We start from the raw sequence: 13,531 nt of genomic DNA, 5'->3' as shown, positions 1-13,531 counted from the left end.
ACAGAACTTCACTAATTCCCACTTTATCTAACTTTAACCTATACATTTCCCTTTTTAAATTCTCTAACCTACCTGCCCGATTAAGGCATCTGACATTCCACGCTGCGATCCGTAGAACGCCAGTTTTCTTTCTCCTGATAGCGACGACCTCCATAGTAGTCCCCGCCCGTAGATCCGAATGGGGGACTATTTTACCTCCGGAATATTTTATCAAAGTGGACGCCATCATCATTTGACCATACAGTAAAGCTGCATGCCCTCGGGAAAAATTCTGTTTGTCGATTTCAACTTGAGGCAGGAAAATGTGGACGGCATACTGAAGATGTCTTGCAACAGTCTCACCACGATTAACCGAAATAAAACTTATATTCGTTGTGGATTTGGAACACTGTGACTGTGATGAATAAAGGTTTCCAGAAATTATTGCATAGTTTCTGGAAACATTTATGAAAAAACGAGCTCATTGTTGCTTTTTATGCGGTTTTTGGCCCCAGAACAATTAAAACCCGACATCATTGCTGCTTTTCTCGCTGATTTTGACCGCAGGGAAACTAAAAACCCAGTTTTCCCATCCAATGTGGTACAATATTCCCGTGGTGGATTGGCTTAAATAACTAACAGTGCCACAACAGTTAAATGCGATATTTGTGCAGTCATTCACTTTGCATAGTACTTTGTTTTAATGTGTAACTCGTACCATAGCCATCGTATTGAAATTCATTTGACATTTGCAGCCGAACCCTTTCACGTTAAGATGCTGACAGCGCCATCTAGTGGGAAAATTTTCGCGTAAGCTTTTTTTCGTTTGTACAATTTTACCCTCCTTCGATGCTGTTCCGTTAAAATTTGACATCATTCCGAGTAGCCGTTCAGTTTTTACAGCGTTTTGGAAATGGAATTTTGATTATAATCACCCTGTATGTAACAAATTACCCTGCTGCGCCACCCTCTGAAATTAGTTACTTGTTTGGGAGGATAAAGGGATGCTACAAGTTTAAAGAAGACCTGGACCTAGTAAATGGTAAACAAAGAGTTTTCTGTGTACTAAAATAGCATAGACTTTCACCTTTAAAATGGAGTACATATTTTGTATTTACCTTATATCTAAGTACATTTAATTTGATTTCTAAAAATATGCCAACAGCTTCATCACGATATGTTTGTGAAAAAAATTGTCATCCAAACTTTTCAGTAAACCCAAATGTTGCCGCTGCAGCCGATGCATCTCAAGAATAACGGTGTAACTCGGTTTTTACTTTGTAACAGACGGGGCGCCATAGGCGTAACGAAAGTTCCTTCACTACACCGATTAGTGTTTTACTTTTTTGTATGTGACAATAAAAACAGATTCTACAAAAAGTGTAAATCCTGAAACAAAATTAATAACCTTAAGGGCTACAAATGTGTGTATCACAAGCTAAGCTGAAGGCGGAGTGACAGAAGTGTAACATCTCTTACAGATGCAATGATTCAGTACCTTGCTTACGATGAAGACTCAACGGCAGCGAGGCAGAGAAGACGGTTCAAATGGTTCAAATAGCTCTGAGCACTATGCGACTTAACTTCTGAGGTCATCAGTTGCCTAGAACTTAGAACTAATTAAACATAACTAACCTAAGGACATCACACACATCCATGCCCGAGGCAGGATTCGAACCTGCGACCGTAGCGGTCGCTCGGTTCCAGACTGTAGCGCCTGGAACCGCACGGCCAGGAGAAGACGAACTTCGAACGACAGAGCTGGTGAAAGAGACACCCTTTTGTCCAACGCCCTAACGGGCAGAGTTCACGACAGTTCCACATCTTAGTAGTGGTCCCTGGTAACGTTTGTAACAATTAATAAAACGTCATATTAACAACCTACTCTTATTTTAGGAATTCAGGGGTGATCCTAGATTTCCTGATCTCTGCAATTGACAACTTCAAAGCGCAAACTGGCAAGATCGCATAACGTATGCGATACCCCAGGTGATAACATAGATGAGGAATCCAGAATTACGATTTGCCATGTATTGGAGCACAGGATTCTGGTGAGTCCCACATCTGCGCAGAAGAAGAAACAGAACAAATCTAAATGCCTTCAGAGTGTAAATTCAAGAAGAAGTACTATTTTGAAACACAGAATGTAATTTCTTTTCTGAAAATTGGAAGAGAGACACAACTGGAAGTACTTCTGCGGAAGAACACCATACAAATTTTAGATTTGCAGGCAATGAGATTCTTAGATGACACTGAACTGGTACACAATATTACACAATTTATAAAGCGAAACGAGCAGTAAGAATAATGGAAAACGTGGCAATGTTTTGTACAGAATTTTATGTGAAGGGAAAAAAAAAACGTTGACAGTATAACAGGCTTTAAGCCAAATACAGAAAGAATGTCCATGTTAAAAATAATGTGCATGAGTAATAGGCATAACCCCATAAATTGCCACGCACGTATAAATGAAGATAACAGGAGAAATTCGGAGGAAGTATATCAGTTTTGGGAACATTTAGAATCTCAAATCTCTAACATACAAAACACAGAACTAAACTTATTCTTCACCACTTCACTACGCAAGTTGGGAAGAAAAAAATTTCAGAACATTGTAGGAGAATATCCAAAACACTTAAGAACAAACGGAAATGGTGAAAACTGATCAATATGTGTAAAATGTTCCAATTAAAACTGATGTCAATACATATTCACAAACTACCAAGCAAAGCCAAAACATGGAAATTTCTAAAATCAAATCTAGGAGAATTTCATCTGGATCATATAGCAGTATCGAAAAGGAATGTTAAGGAAATTATGTACATCAAAGTGATCAAAATGTGAAACTAGATTCAGATGGTTACCACTTTCAGATAAAATTCGACTTCTCCAATCTAAAACAAAAATGAAAAGCCAAAGAGTCATCAGATACAACTCTAGTCCAATATTACAAAATAAAATATAGAAACGTTTAGAGAGAAATTGAGACATCTAAAAATGGTGATTGGCATGAACTTCAGGCACAACTTGCTAAAGCATTAGAGAAAACATTACAATTGGTCAAGAATAAAAACAAAAAATGGTGGAATGAGGAATGCGGAGAAGTGTTAGAATAAAGAGTTCAAGAATGAAGGAAGTGGAGATGTTGAAAAATAATCCTAGAATAATTCAGACACCAAAGAAAAGAAACTTCAAAAATAATATACAAAATGAAAGATGCTTTTGAAAAATTTCATGTTACAGAATTACAAAAAAAAAGACCAAAACTTATACTACACATTTTTATTAAACTTTTGCTCTTAAAAGTACAAGTATTTATTTCAAGGATGAAAATGGCAAAATAGGATTAAACAACAAGGAAAATTGTGAAAAACAAACAAAAAATTTTTATGCACTGTTAAACATTTCGGCTGCAGTAGCTAAATTACAATTTTCAGCTATACCAGAAAATCCTGAGGAAGATTTCCCACCAACAGAGCTAGAAATTCATGAAACCATCAAAGCATTCAAAAATAACAAAAGAAATTATGAAGACTCAATTACAGCTGAATTATTAAAATTGTTAAACCAAAGATAAAAGATGTACACTTTCGTTTTGAGAACACCTGGAAAATAGAAAGGATTCGAGAACAGTGGAGAATAGCATTAATCTATCCACTACATAAGAGAGACAAAGAACATGTCAAAAATTACAAAGGTATCTCACTTCTACGAATGACTTTCAAAAAATATTATCCAAAATCCTCCTGAACTGAGCTGAAGAAACTATAGACCAGCGATTTTCAAAGTGTGTACCATGGAGCACTGGGGCTCCGCAAGGACTCTGTGAGGGCTCTGCCAAAACATCAGCCAAAAGAACCCCATCAAGTCTTGTCAAACACTCAGAAAAACTACTCTAATAAATATCATATCAGTGTTGATTTTATAATTTTTTTTACTTAATGCATAATAGCCGAAAATGAGAAAACAAGCAGCATAATAAATCTACAATAATACCACGATTGAAGACTACAACCAGAAGAACTTAGCTTACACGAATAGGTATGTGGGAAGTCGATACTCATCACTACACGCGCAAGCAGCAGCCGTACTGATGGTTTTTCTCTGTCTCTCTGTGTGCGCTGTTCCATGTACATACGCCACGAACATTCCACTTTGCTCAGTCCATCTCTCTTTCATTCACAAACACCTCTAACCGTCTCGAAGGATTTCGTCGCTTCGCCATCCGTGCTTCACTGCCCGGCGCTGTATAGACCCATGCCATGCAGATCAGAGTACAGTTTCTACTCGATTTTGCGATTGCAAGGCACAGTACAATTTGGGATGACAAAGCTGTGCCCGACTATCTGACTGCGATATATTCGGTATGTGTTTGTTATTGACTACAGTTGTACAATTCAGTATCTTGTGGCGATATTATTTTATTTTTGTCATATTATAAAATTACACTATTTATTTTAAACGATAGAATGCAGCGTTGCCTTAAGGATGTTGTAACAAAATCTTACACTTAAACTATACAACCCGACTGCAAAGACAAGACTGAAGAACTTTTTATACATAAGAAGGAACAAGTATGAAGAAATCAAAAAAACTATGAAGTATGCAACCAAGGTTGTGAATGAAAAAACCACAGAGGCATCCTATTTGGTTAAAAGTTACACTGCACAAGTGGGCGAAGCACACACTATCACTGAGAATTTAGTAACAGCATTAATAGTCGACGTAGCACAATGTATGTTTGGTGAAAAATTTGCAAGGCATCTCTTTATAGCGCCACTTTTGAACGACACTGTTTCGCGTCGAATTAACGGTCTTGCAGGCTATATCAGACAAGAACCAGTTGGACGCCTTCAACACAACAAATTCGTCTTGCAAATGAATGAGTCGACCGTTTTTGCTCGACGGGACATACTACAGATAATCGTATTACATACATGTAAGCATTCAAGTGAAGAAAATGAATTCATGAGTTCAGAATCCTTTTGTGCTGAATTTGCAACAGTCATAAAAGACTTCAAACAAAACTTACGAATTCTTTTTAGGAATGACGTCAGATTCAAGCCTGGAATCGTTATTCAAAACAATGCCACTTGCAGATTTTTGGTGCAGGGTTCATAATGAATATCTACAACTTGCTTTGACTGTTCTTCTCCCATTCCCAACAATGCACTAATGTGAAATGGGATTCTCAGCATACGCAACTAGATAGACAAAGTACCACAACAGAGTCCGTGCTGAAACTCATTTGTCTTCAACTCTCTTCCATCAAGCCTGGCATTAAACAAATGGTCAAAAATAAAAAACAGCTTCATACCTCTCATTAAAAGGGAACCATTTTATCAATTTAGAGTGGAATCAATACAGAGTTATTGTGTGTATTGTATTATTGTTTGTTTTTATTATTTTGTTGTAGAAGTAAGTAGTATTTTCTTAGAATTTTCATTAAATGATTATAAGTAAAGAACGCTTACTTTGGCTCTCCATAAAATATTTAGCATTTCAAAAAGGTTCTGTAGCCAAAAAAGTTTGAGAAACGCTGGTACTGACAAACAGCTGGTGAAATGTTAGGGTCGTTTACAATAGGGAAGATCCTCTAGAGCAGTTATGGTCAACCTAGTCCCCACCACCCACAAGTAGACGTTCCAGCATTCTTTGTGGGTGGTAGGTGGTAGGGGTATTAAAACGTTTTCGCTAGGTTTTCATAAAATATTGACATGAAGTGTTTGGTAAGTAATTATTTTTACATTCTTTAACTGTGGAACTGTGGACTGTTAAAAATATATACTACAAACAACGACACATAAGTGAATGGTACATAAAAAGGGTTGACTCTCTTGCTCTAGAGACTAGATTTTTAACTTAAATCAATAACTTGCCACAGAATGTTGATAAACAAAATTATAAAATATCATTTATTGATTTCAAGAAAGCATTTGATTCTGTAGAGAAAAAGTATATAAAATTATTATAGAACTTGGCATTAAAACAAAATTAGCAAACATAATTTGTGAAACTCTGTCAAATACAATACCTAAATAGAAATTTTTATGGGAGAAACATATGAGTCATTTGAAATAAAAACTCCTGTTATAATAGTGGATGGATTCTCACCCTTACTATTTAATTGCTTTAGAAAAGGGAATGTAAAAATATGGAACTCACAGTGAAGAAATCTCAAAACTCACAAAGCTGAAACACTAATTATGAAAGAAAATCAAATCGAACTAAGGTAAAGTGTCTGGCTTTTTGAGATGACTTTGTAATACTTCCATAAAATCTTACACAAGCAGTTACTGAAATACGTCTTCTGGAAACAATACGCAACAGAACTTGTTTCAAAATTTCGTCTCAAGAAACAAAATTCATAAGAATCATAAAACAATTCCACCAATACACATAGAAACACAAATATGTGAAATAGAACGAGTTAGAAAATTGTAATAACTTCAAGAAACCATACAGCAGAGTGGACAGCAAAAATTCATAACAGATGAAAGCGTTAATAAAAAGTAAAGAGTGTATGACTTCACTAAAAATATTCACAATAAGAAAATCATATCTGGATATACAAAACTATTCCACGATAGCATACATGTGAATGCTTAATGATGAACAATAAGTTAGGCATAGCAGAGATATTTGAAAGACGAATTATTAGAATAATAATGGGGACAATACAAGCTATACATGATTGGGAAACAAGAAGCAGTGACGAGACTAGCCAAATACACAAAAAGATCAGAAGTACAGTGGAACCTTGCAAAGCGAGTATTGTTCGTTTCAGAATATTAATCGTAGTGCGAAATACTCGTTAAACGAAATAATTTATCCCACATAAAGTAACGTAAAATACGATAATGCGTTCCATGTATGAAAAGTACTAAAAGCTTTATGTTATTCATGCCATTTATTCATAGAAAATTATACATACGATATTATGTACTTTATTATTCAACACACATAACTAATTCTTTTGTACTAGGAAGCTATCTATGGTCATTTCTTTGTGCCAACGTTTCAACACTTAGCGCAAATGCGACACAGCATTATCGTCAAATAAATTTGCAGCGTGCGTAGCCACTGCTTTGCTGGAGTGATGATTCTCAATGTACGATGCAACCTATACCCATGCTTTCAGCATTTCTCTCATTGCGCCAGAAGATTGCTCCTTTGCTGAAAGTCAGCGAGCGAACAATGAGTCGGATGGCTGAGGAGGACCTCATACAAACCATTTAGTCTAAAACTGGCTCTCGGATAACGTTAACATGTTCTGGTCAACGGATATGTGGTCCCCGAATAGGTCGGATTTGAATCTCCTCGACTACTATGTTTGCAGCGTAGTCGAAAAAGTTACCAGTAAGATGAGGCACCCTAATGTCGCATCTCTACGCACCGCTATCTAGGTAGCATTCGCGAATGTGGGCAGCGCTGCTTTAAAGAGTGCGCGCTATCGCTTCAGGACAAGATTTGGGCAGTCGTTGCGGCTGAAGGGGGTTAAATCAAGTAATCTTACTCTTGAAAGATATCACTACTTATATGTTAAAGGGTTTTCATTATCATTTGTATTTTGTTTTAATAAATTTCCTTTTTAAAGAAGTTTCATTTGTCCGGATTTAAGAGCCGCACCGTATATGGGTAAGGCAAACACGGTACTGACCCAGCAGTAGATTTTGATTTCAAAAATGTGATATGATTTACTGACCCAGCAGTAGATTTTGATTTCAAAAATGTGAAATGATTTACTGTCTAGAGTTTCGTTGTTATGGTTGTCATTTTCAGTGCAAAGACTGGTTTGATGCAGCTCTCCTCACTTGTTTATCCTGTAACGCCCCTCATCTATGCCCAGCTGCTGCAGCCTACATTCATTTGAACCTGCTTAATGTTGTGATGCCTTGGTCTCCGCCTATAATTCTCTCCTCTTCCCATTTCCCACATATTCCTCCACTAACAAGCTGACTACTCCCTGATGCCTCAGGAGGTATCCTATCAATCGAGCGCTCCTTTCAGTCAAGTTGTGACACAAATTGCCGGCCGGAGTGGCCGAGCGGTTCTAGGCGCTACACTCTCGAACCGCGCGACCGCTACGGTCGCAGGTAGGAATCCTGCCTCGGGCATGGATGTGTGTGATGTATTTAGGTTAGTTAGGTTTAAGTAGTGCTAAGTTCTAGGAGACTGATGACCTTAGCAGTTAAGTCCATAGTGCTCAGAGCCATTTGAACCATTTTTGTCACAAATTTCTTGTCTCCCCATTTCTGTTCAGTACCTCCTCTAATGAGGAATACCTCCTCTATAGCACAACGTTCAAAATCTTCAATTCTCTTCTTGTCAGCCGGCCGGAGTGGTCGAGCGGTTCTAGGCGCTACAGTCTGGTACCGCGCGACCGGTACGGTCGCAGGTTCGAATCCTGCCTCGGGCATGGATGTGTGTGTTGTCCTTAGGTTAGGTAGGTTTAAGTAGTTCTAAGTTCTAGGGAACTGATGACCTCAGCAGTTGAGTCCCATAGTGCTCAGAGCCATTTGAACCATTTTCTCTTCTTATCAAAACTGCTTATCTTCCATGTTTTACATCCATGTAAGGCTACAGTCTCGACAAATACATTCAAAACAATATTGCCTACTATTTAAATTTATATTAGACGTTAACAAATACCCAGAAAGTACTTTATCATACTTAAATTTATATTTGGTACTAATAAAGTTCTCTTTTCCAAAAACAGTTTCCTTTCTATTGCTGGTCTGCATTTCGTTTATTCTCTTCTTCAGCCATCATCATTTTGCTGCCTAAATAGCAAATCTCGTTTACTACACTTAGTGTCTCATTAGCTAATTTAATTCCCACAACATTGCCTGATTTGATTTGACAATATTCCATTACCTTACTTTAATTTTGTTGATATTCCTCTTACTACCTCTTTTCAGTAGGTTAATGATTTGTTTCTATTTCACATTAAAATTATTTTTTTACTTTCATAAAACTTATTCTTTCATTCCCTACTGCTTTGAACCCAAGCCCACGTATTTTCGCAAATATGCTCGGGAAGTATGACTTTCTCGAGCACAACATTAACGTCATCTCATCGCACAAAGCGGTACTGGAGAAGGCGATAATTAGGTGTCTTTCACTATCAAGTATCTTGCAGCGCGCATTTTTTCCAGATATTTGCTGCCTCTATGAATATTCTACCCTTGTAAGAAAAGAGCCAGAGATGTTATAGCAGGAGAAGAGCACCCACAACTAAAGAATTCAAATGGACACGAGAAGCAAGACAACGGAAATACGATACCGCTGCTACTTATGTTTTCTTCAGACTCAGCAACGCCTGGCAGGATCCAGTCAGGCATCGTGGACGGCCCGCTCTGTCGCCGTTCTATCAACTGGCGCTCCTGAAATAAAAGTCACCAAGTCTGAGCCTGTAAAATCGATGTCGCACGCGAAATGCCATTTGTACAGTGTGTGGCTAAAAGCCTCTGCACCCTAAAATGTTTTGCACTCTTTGTGACATAAGACTATGGTGTCTTTTGCTTCCTCTCTTAGAGTATAGAGACAAACAGACTGCGCACACTCTTATCTCTGCCATCTTAAGGTTTGAAACAATGTCTAAATCACGTGACGGACGGCAAAAAGCCGAGTTTCTGTCACTACCCAGTAGGTGCAGGGGGAGCCAACAGCTACAATGTATCTCATTTTTGCTGAAATCAAGCAATAATTTAAAATACTGAACATCTTGTTGTATTAGTATTATACTTTAACACTATGTGGCAGTAGAGTTAACCTAATTTCTCCAGTATTAAGGCGACGATTATCGTTTTCACATTTGACCAACTGAAAAAACATTGTACTGACAGTTCTTTCTTTCTGCAAGCGACAGAATTACAGTTCTTCAGTGAATTCCTGTATCTGTTGCATTACGAGTCATTTGTTGCACTACGAGTCGTTCAGTTCATCAGTTCCACAGTAGAGTATGAAAAATACATCGATCAGCTAGAACATTATGACCACCGACCTAATATCGATATAAACCCGTCCAGGCGATAGCAGTGTCACCTGGCGAGGAATGACACAAGCACGATGCATGTAGTATCAGTGAGCGTGTTGTCCGAGTGTAGAACGGAGAAGACGCAAAGACAGTGAACGACAAAACAGAAACGACGAGATCCTCGTGTACCAAATGGGAAGATACATCAATAGCAACGAAGCAGCGTGGCGGATTTTCAGTTTTCCCATACACGAACGCGAACCAACTTTGCAACATCTAGTAGTACATTTGTAGAGTGGACAGAAAATTTACTTCATAAAAGATACCGTCAGAACAACTGAAAGCGAACCACCTCAGAACATGACATGAACAGGTTTTTACCGACTGTGCCAAAGGATCGTTTCGCGAAAACGTTACTGTATGTCGACGTCCCTACGTGTTATACGTGGAACACAACAAGAAAAATATTTCAGCGACGAAAACAAGGACTTGCAGTAGAAGATCATCCAGGAACCATGAAAATTGGCGCACTACATACGAACAACGCCGAATTTTTCTATCTCCGCATGTTGCTACACGAAATCCAGGGACCCCCAGCAAGTTTCACAGATCTCAAGACTTTTGACTATGCCAGACGTACACAGAAGCATTCCTACCTTAGGTAAAACGACAACCACTGGGAAATAACACTACAAGAAGCATCACTTACAGCCTCAGTTGAACAAATGAGAGACTTCCCCACAGAGTATGCGTGATGCTATACTGTACCAAGTCGGACAACCTCATCCTGAACTGACCGGCCGGCCGGTGTGGCTGAGCGGTTCTAGGCGCTTCAGTCTGGAACCGCGCGACCGCTACGGTCGCAGGTTCGAATCCTGCCTCGGGCATGGATGTGTGTGATGTCCTTAGGTTAGTTAGGTTTACGTAATTCTAAGTTCTATGGGACTGATGACCTGAGATGTTAAATCCCATAGTGCTCAGAGCCATTTGAACCGACCTGAACTGACCATCGAATTCAAAGACGACATCTTCAATGAAACACTTATTCGCTTAGAAGATAAATGTTTAGCCATAAACAACCAGACCTTGGTACAACTTAGGATGCAGGCACCACGAAAAGATGCTATCAGTGAGCAAAACTTCAAAATTAGAAAGGAAAAAAGCTACAACGAACTACTTCAATACATTTTATATATCAACCAATCCTCCGTGATAATCAAAAGGAAATTTACAACGTTATCATGGACTGGATCGACAACAACACTGGCGGAATTATTTACATGGACGCACTGAGCGGCAAAGGGAAAACATTTCTAATAAATCTATTGCTTTGAGGAAATACGTGGTACACAACACATCGCACTCGCAATGACATCATCCGGCATTGCACCCACACTTAAAGAAGGAGGACGAACTGGCCATTCCGCCCTACATACCGTTTAATATAGCTGAAGAACAATTCACGGTATGTAAAATCTCAAGAGCATCTAGATGAGGTGAACTTCTAAAGCAAGCCAAAATTATCTTCTGGGACGAATGCACAATGGCACATAAAAACCAATCGAAGCCGTGGACAGAACATTACAGGACTTTCGAGGAAACTATGAAGTGATGGTAGGAGCTCTACTCATACTCTTATGAGATTTTCGACAAACACTTCCAGTTATCCCCAAGTCAACACTAGCACACGAGATCAATGCATGCTTAAAAAAATCACATCTCTGACCACGCATACCAATTCTGCGACAAACAAAAAATATGAGAGTTGAATTATCGAAAGACAGAACAATAGCACTCTTTGCTCAACAGCTTTTACAAATAGGCGAGGGAACACATCCTACTGACCAGACGACCAGTCTCATTAAACTCAACAGTGATTTCTGCAACATGGCCACTGCTGAAAACTAACTCATCGGCCAGATTTAGCTAAACATTGTTCACAACTATACCAATCCGGACTGGTTATTTAAAAGGGCAGTTTTGGCAACTAAAAATAATATTGTCAACGATATCAACTTCAATATTCCAAATCAAATTCCCGGTGAAGAGAGAGATACAAATCGATCGACACGGTGGTACGCGTTGAAGAAAGTGTGAACTTCCCTACAAATGTTCTAATCTTTGCAAGTACCAGGAACACTGTTACACTGACTTCGACTTAAAACTGGATCTCCGATCATACTGCTCAGAAATCTCAACTCAGCAAAAGCATACAATGGAACAAGGATGATCATCAAACAGCTATTGAATAACATCTTCGAAGCCCAACTTATGACTGGAAAGTATAAAGGCACACAATGTTTATCCTCAGAGTACCATTGATCTCTACTGAACTGACATTCCAATTTAAAAGACTGTAGTTTCCAATCAAATTAAGCTACAGTTTTTCAGTTAACAAAGCGCAAGGACAAACATTAAAATATTGTGGCATCAACCTCGAAGACTCCTGCTTCCCACACAGTCAACTATACGTAACTTACTCTCGAGTGGAAAATTCCAAAAATTTGTACATACATACCCCAGATAACAAAATGAAAAATGTTGTTTGTAAACAAATATTGTAAATAACCAGAATATGTTTTCAATAAAAACTGTTTACCTCTTATACTTTAACAGTATTGTAAATAGAATATGTTTTCAATAAATTTTTTTAGAACGAAATTTTCACTCCGCAGCAGAGTGTGCACTGATATGAAACTTCCTGGCAAATTAAAACTGTGTGCCAGACCGAATTCGAGTCTCGGTCCGGCACACAGTTTTAATTTGGCAGGCAGTTTCATATTTTTACTTCTTATACTTTAAAGTTCATCCTTTTACTCCAACTACCACACAAATCTCACATCAACTCCGTTAGTGAAGCCGGGTACCCCAGCTAGCAATTAGATAAAATGGCTTAGACTTGGAGTGCCAATCTTTAATTGGTCAATTGAAAGTAATTATTGTAAACTGATAGAACAGCTAGTCACCTCACTAACACTGTCCCCCACATTTAGTTTCGTCTCATTAAGTGCGGCGGCAGGAAAGAGATACCTTATCTCTTGCAAGACTTGATAAATAGGAAATCCACAATCAGCAAAATTACAAGACATGGAAATCTCATCCAATTAAGTGAAGAAGTCCGAATTGCTTGTGCAAGGGATAAATTACACTGAAGTGAAAAAAGTCTTGGGATACCTCCTAACATCGTATCGGACCTTCGTTTTTCCGGCACAGTGCAACAACTCGAAGTGGCACGGACTCAACAAATGGTTAGTCCCCTGCAGAAATGCTGAGCCGTGTTGGATATAAAGCTGTCCATAACTGCGAAAGTATTGCGGGTGCAGGATTCGGTGCACGAACTGACCTCTCGATTATGTCCCATAAATGTTCGATGGGATTCATGTCGGCCAATCTGGATGGCTGAATCATTCGCATGAATTGTCCAGCATGTTCTTCAAACCAGTCGCGAACAATTGTGCCCACTGAGAAGGCACATTGTCAACGATAAGAATTCCATTGTTGTTTGGGAACATGAAGTCCACGAATGGCTACAAATGGTCTACAAGCAGCCGAACATAACCATTTCCAGTCAAT

The sequence above is a fragment of the Schistocerca nitens genome, chromosome 2, assembly GCF_023898315.1.
Source record: "Schistocerca nitens isolate TAMUIC-IGC-003100 chromosome 2, iqSchNite1.1, whole genome shotgun sequence".
NCBI lineage: Eukaryota > Metazoa > Arthropoda > Insecta > Orthoptera > Acrididae > Schistocerca > Schistocerca nitens.
The sequence above is the reverse complement of the archived record's forward strand: the minus strand, read 5'-3'. Positions refer to the sequence as shown.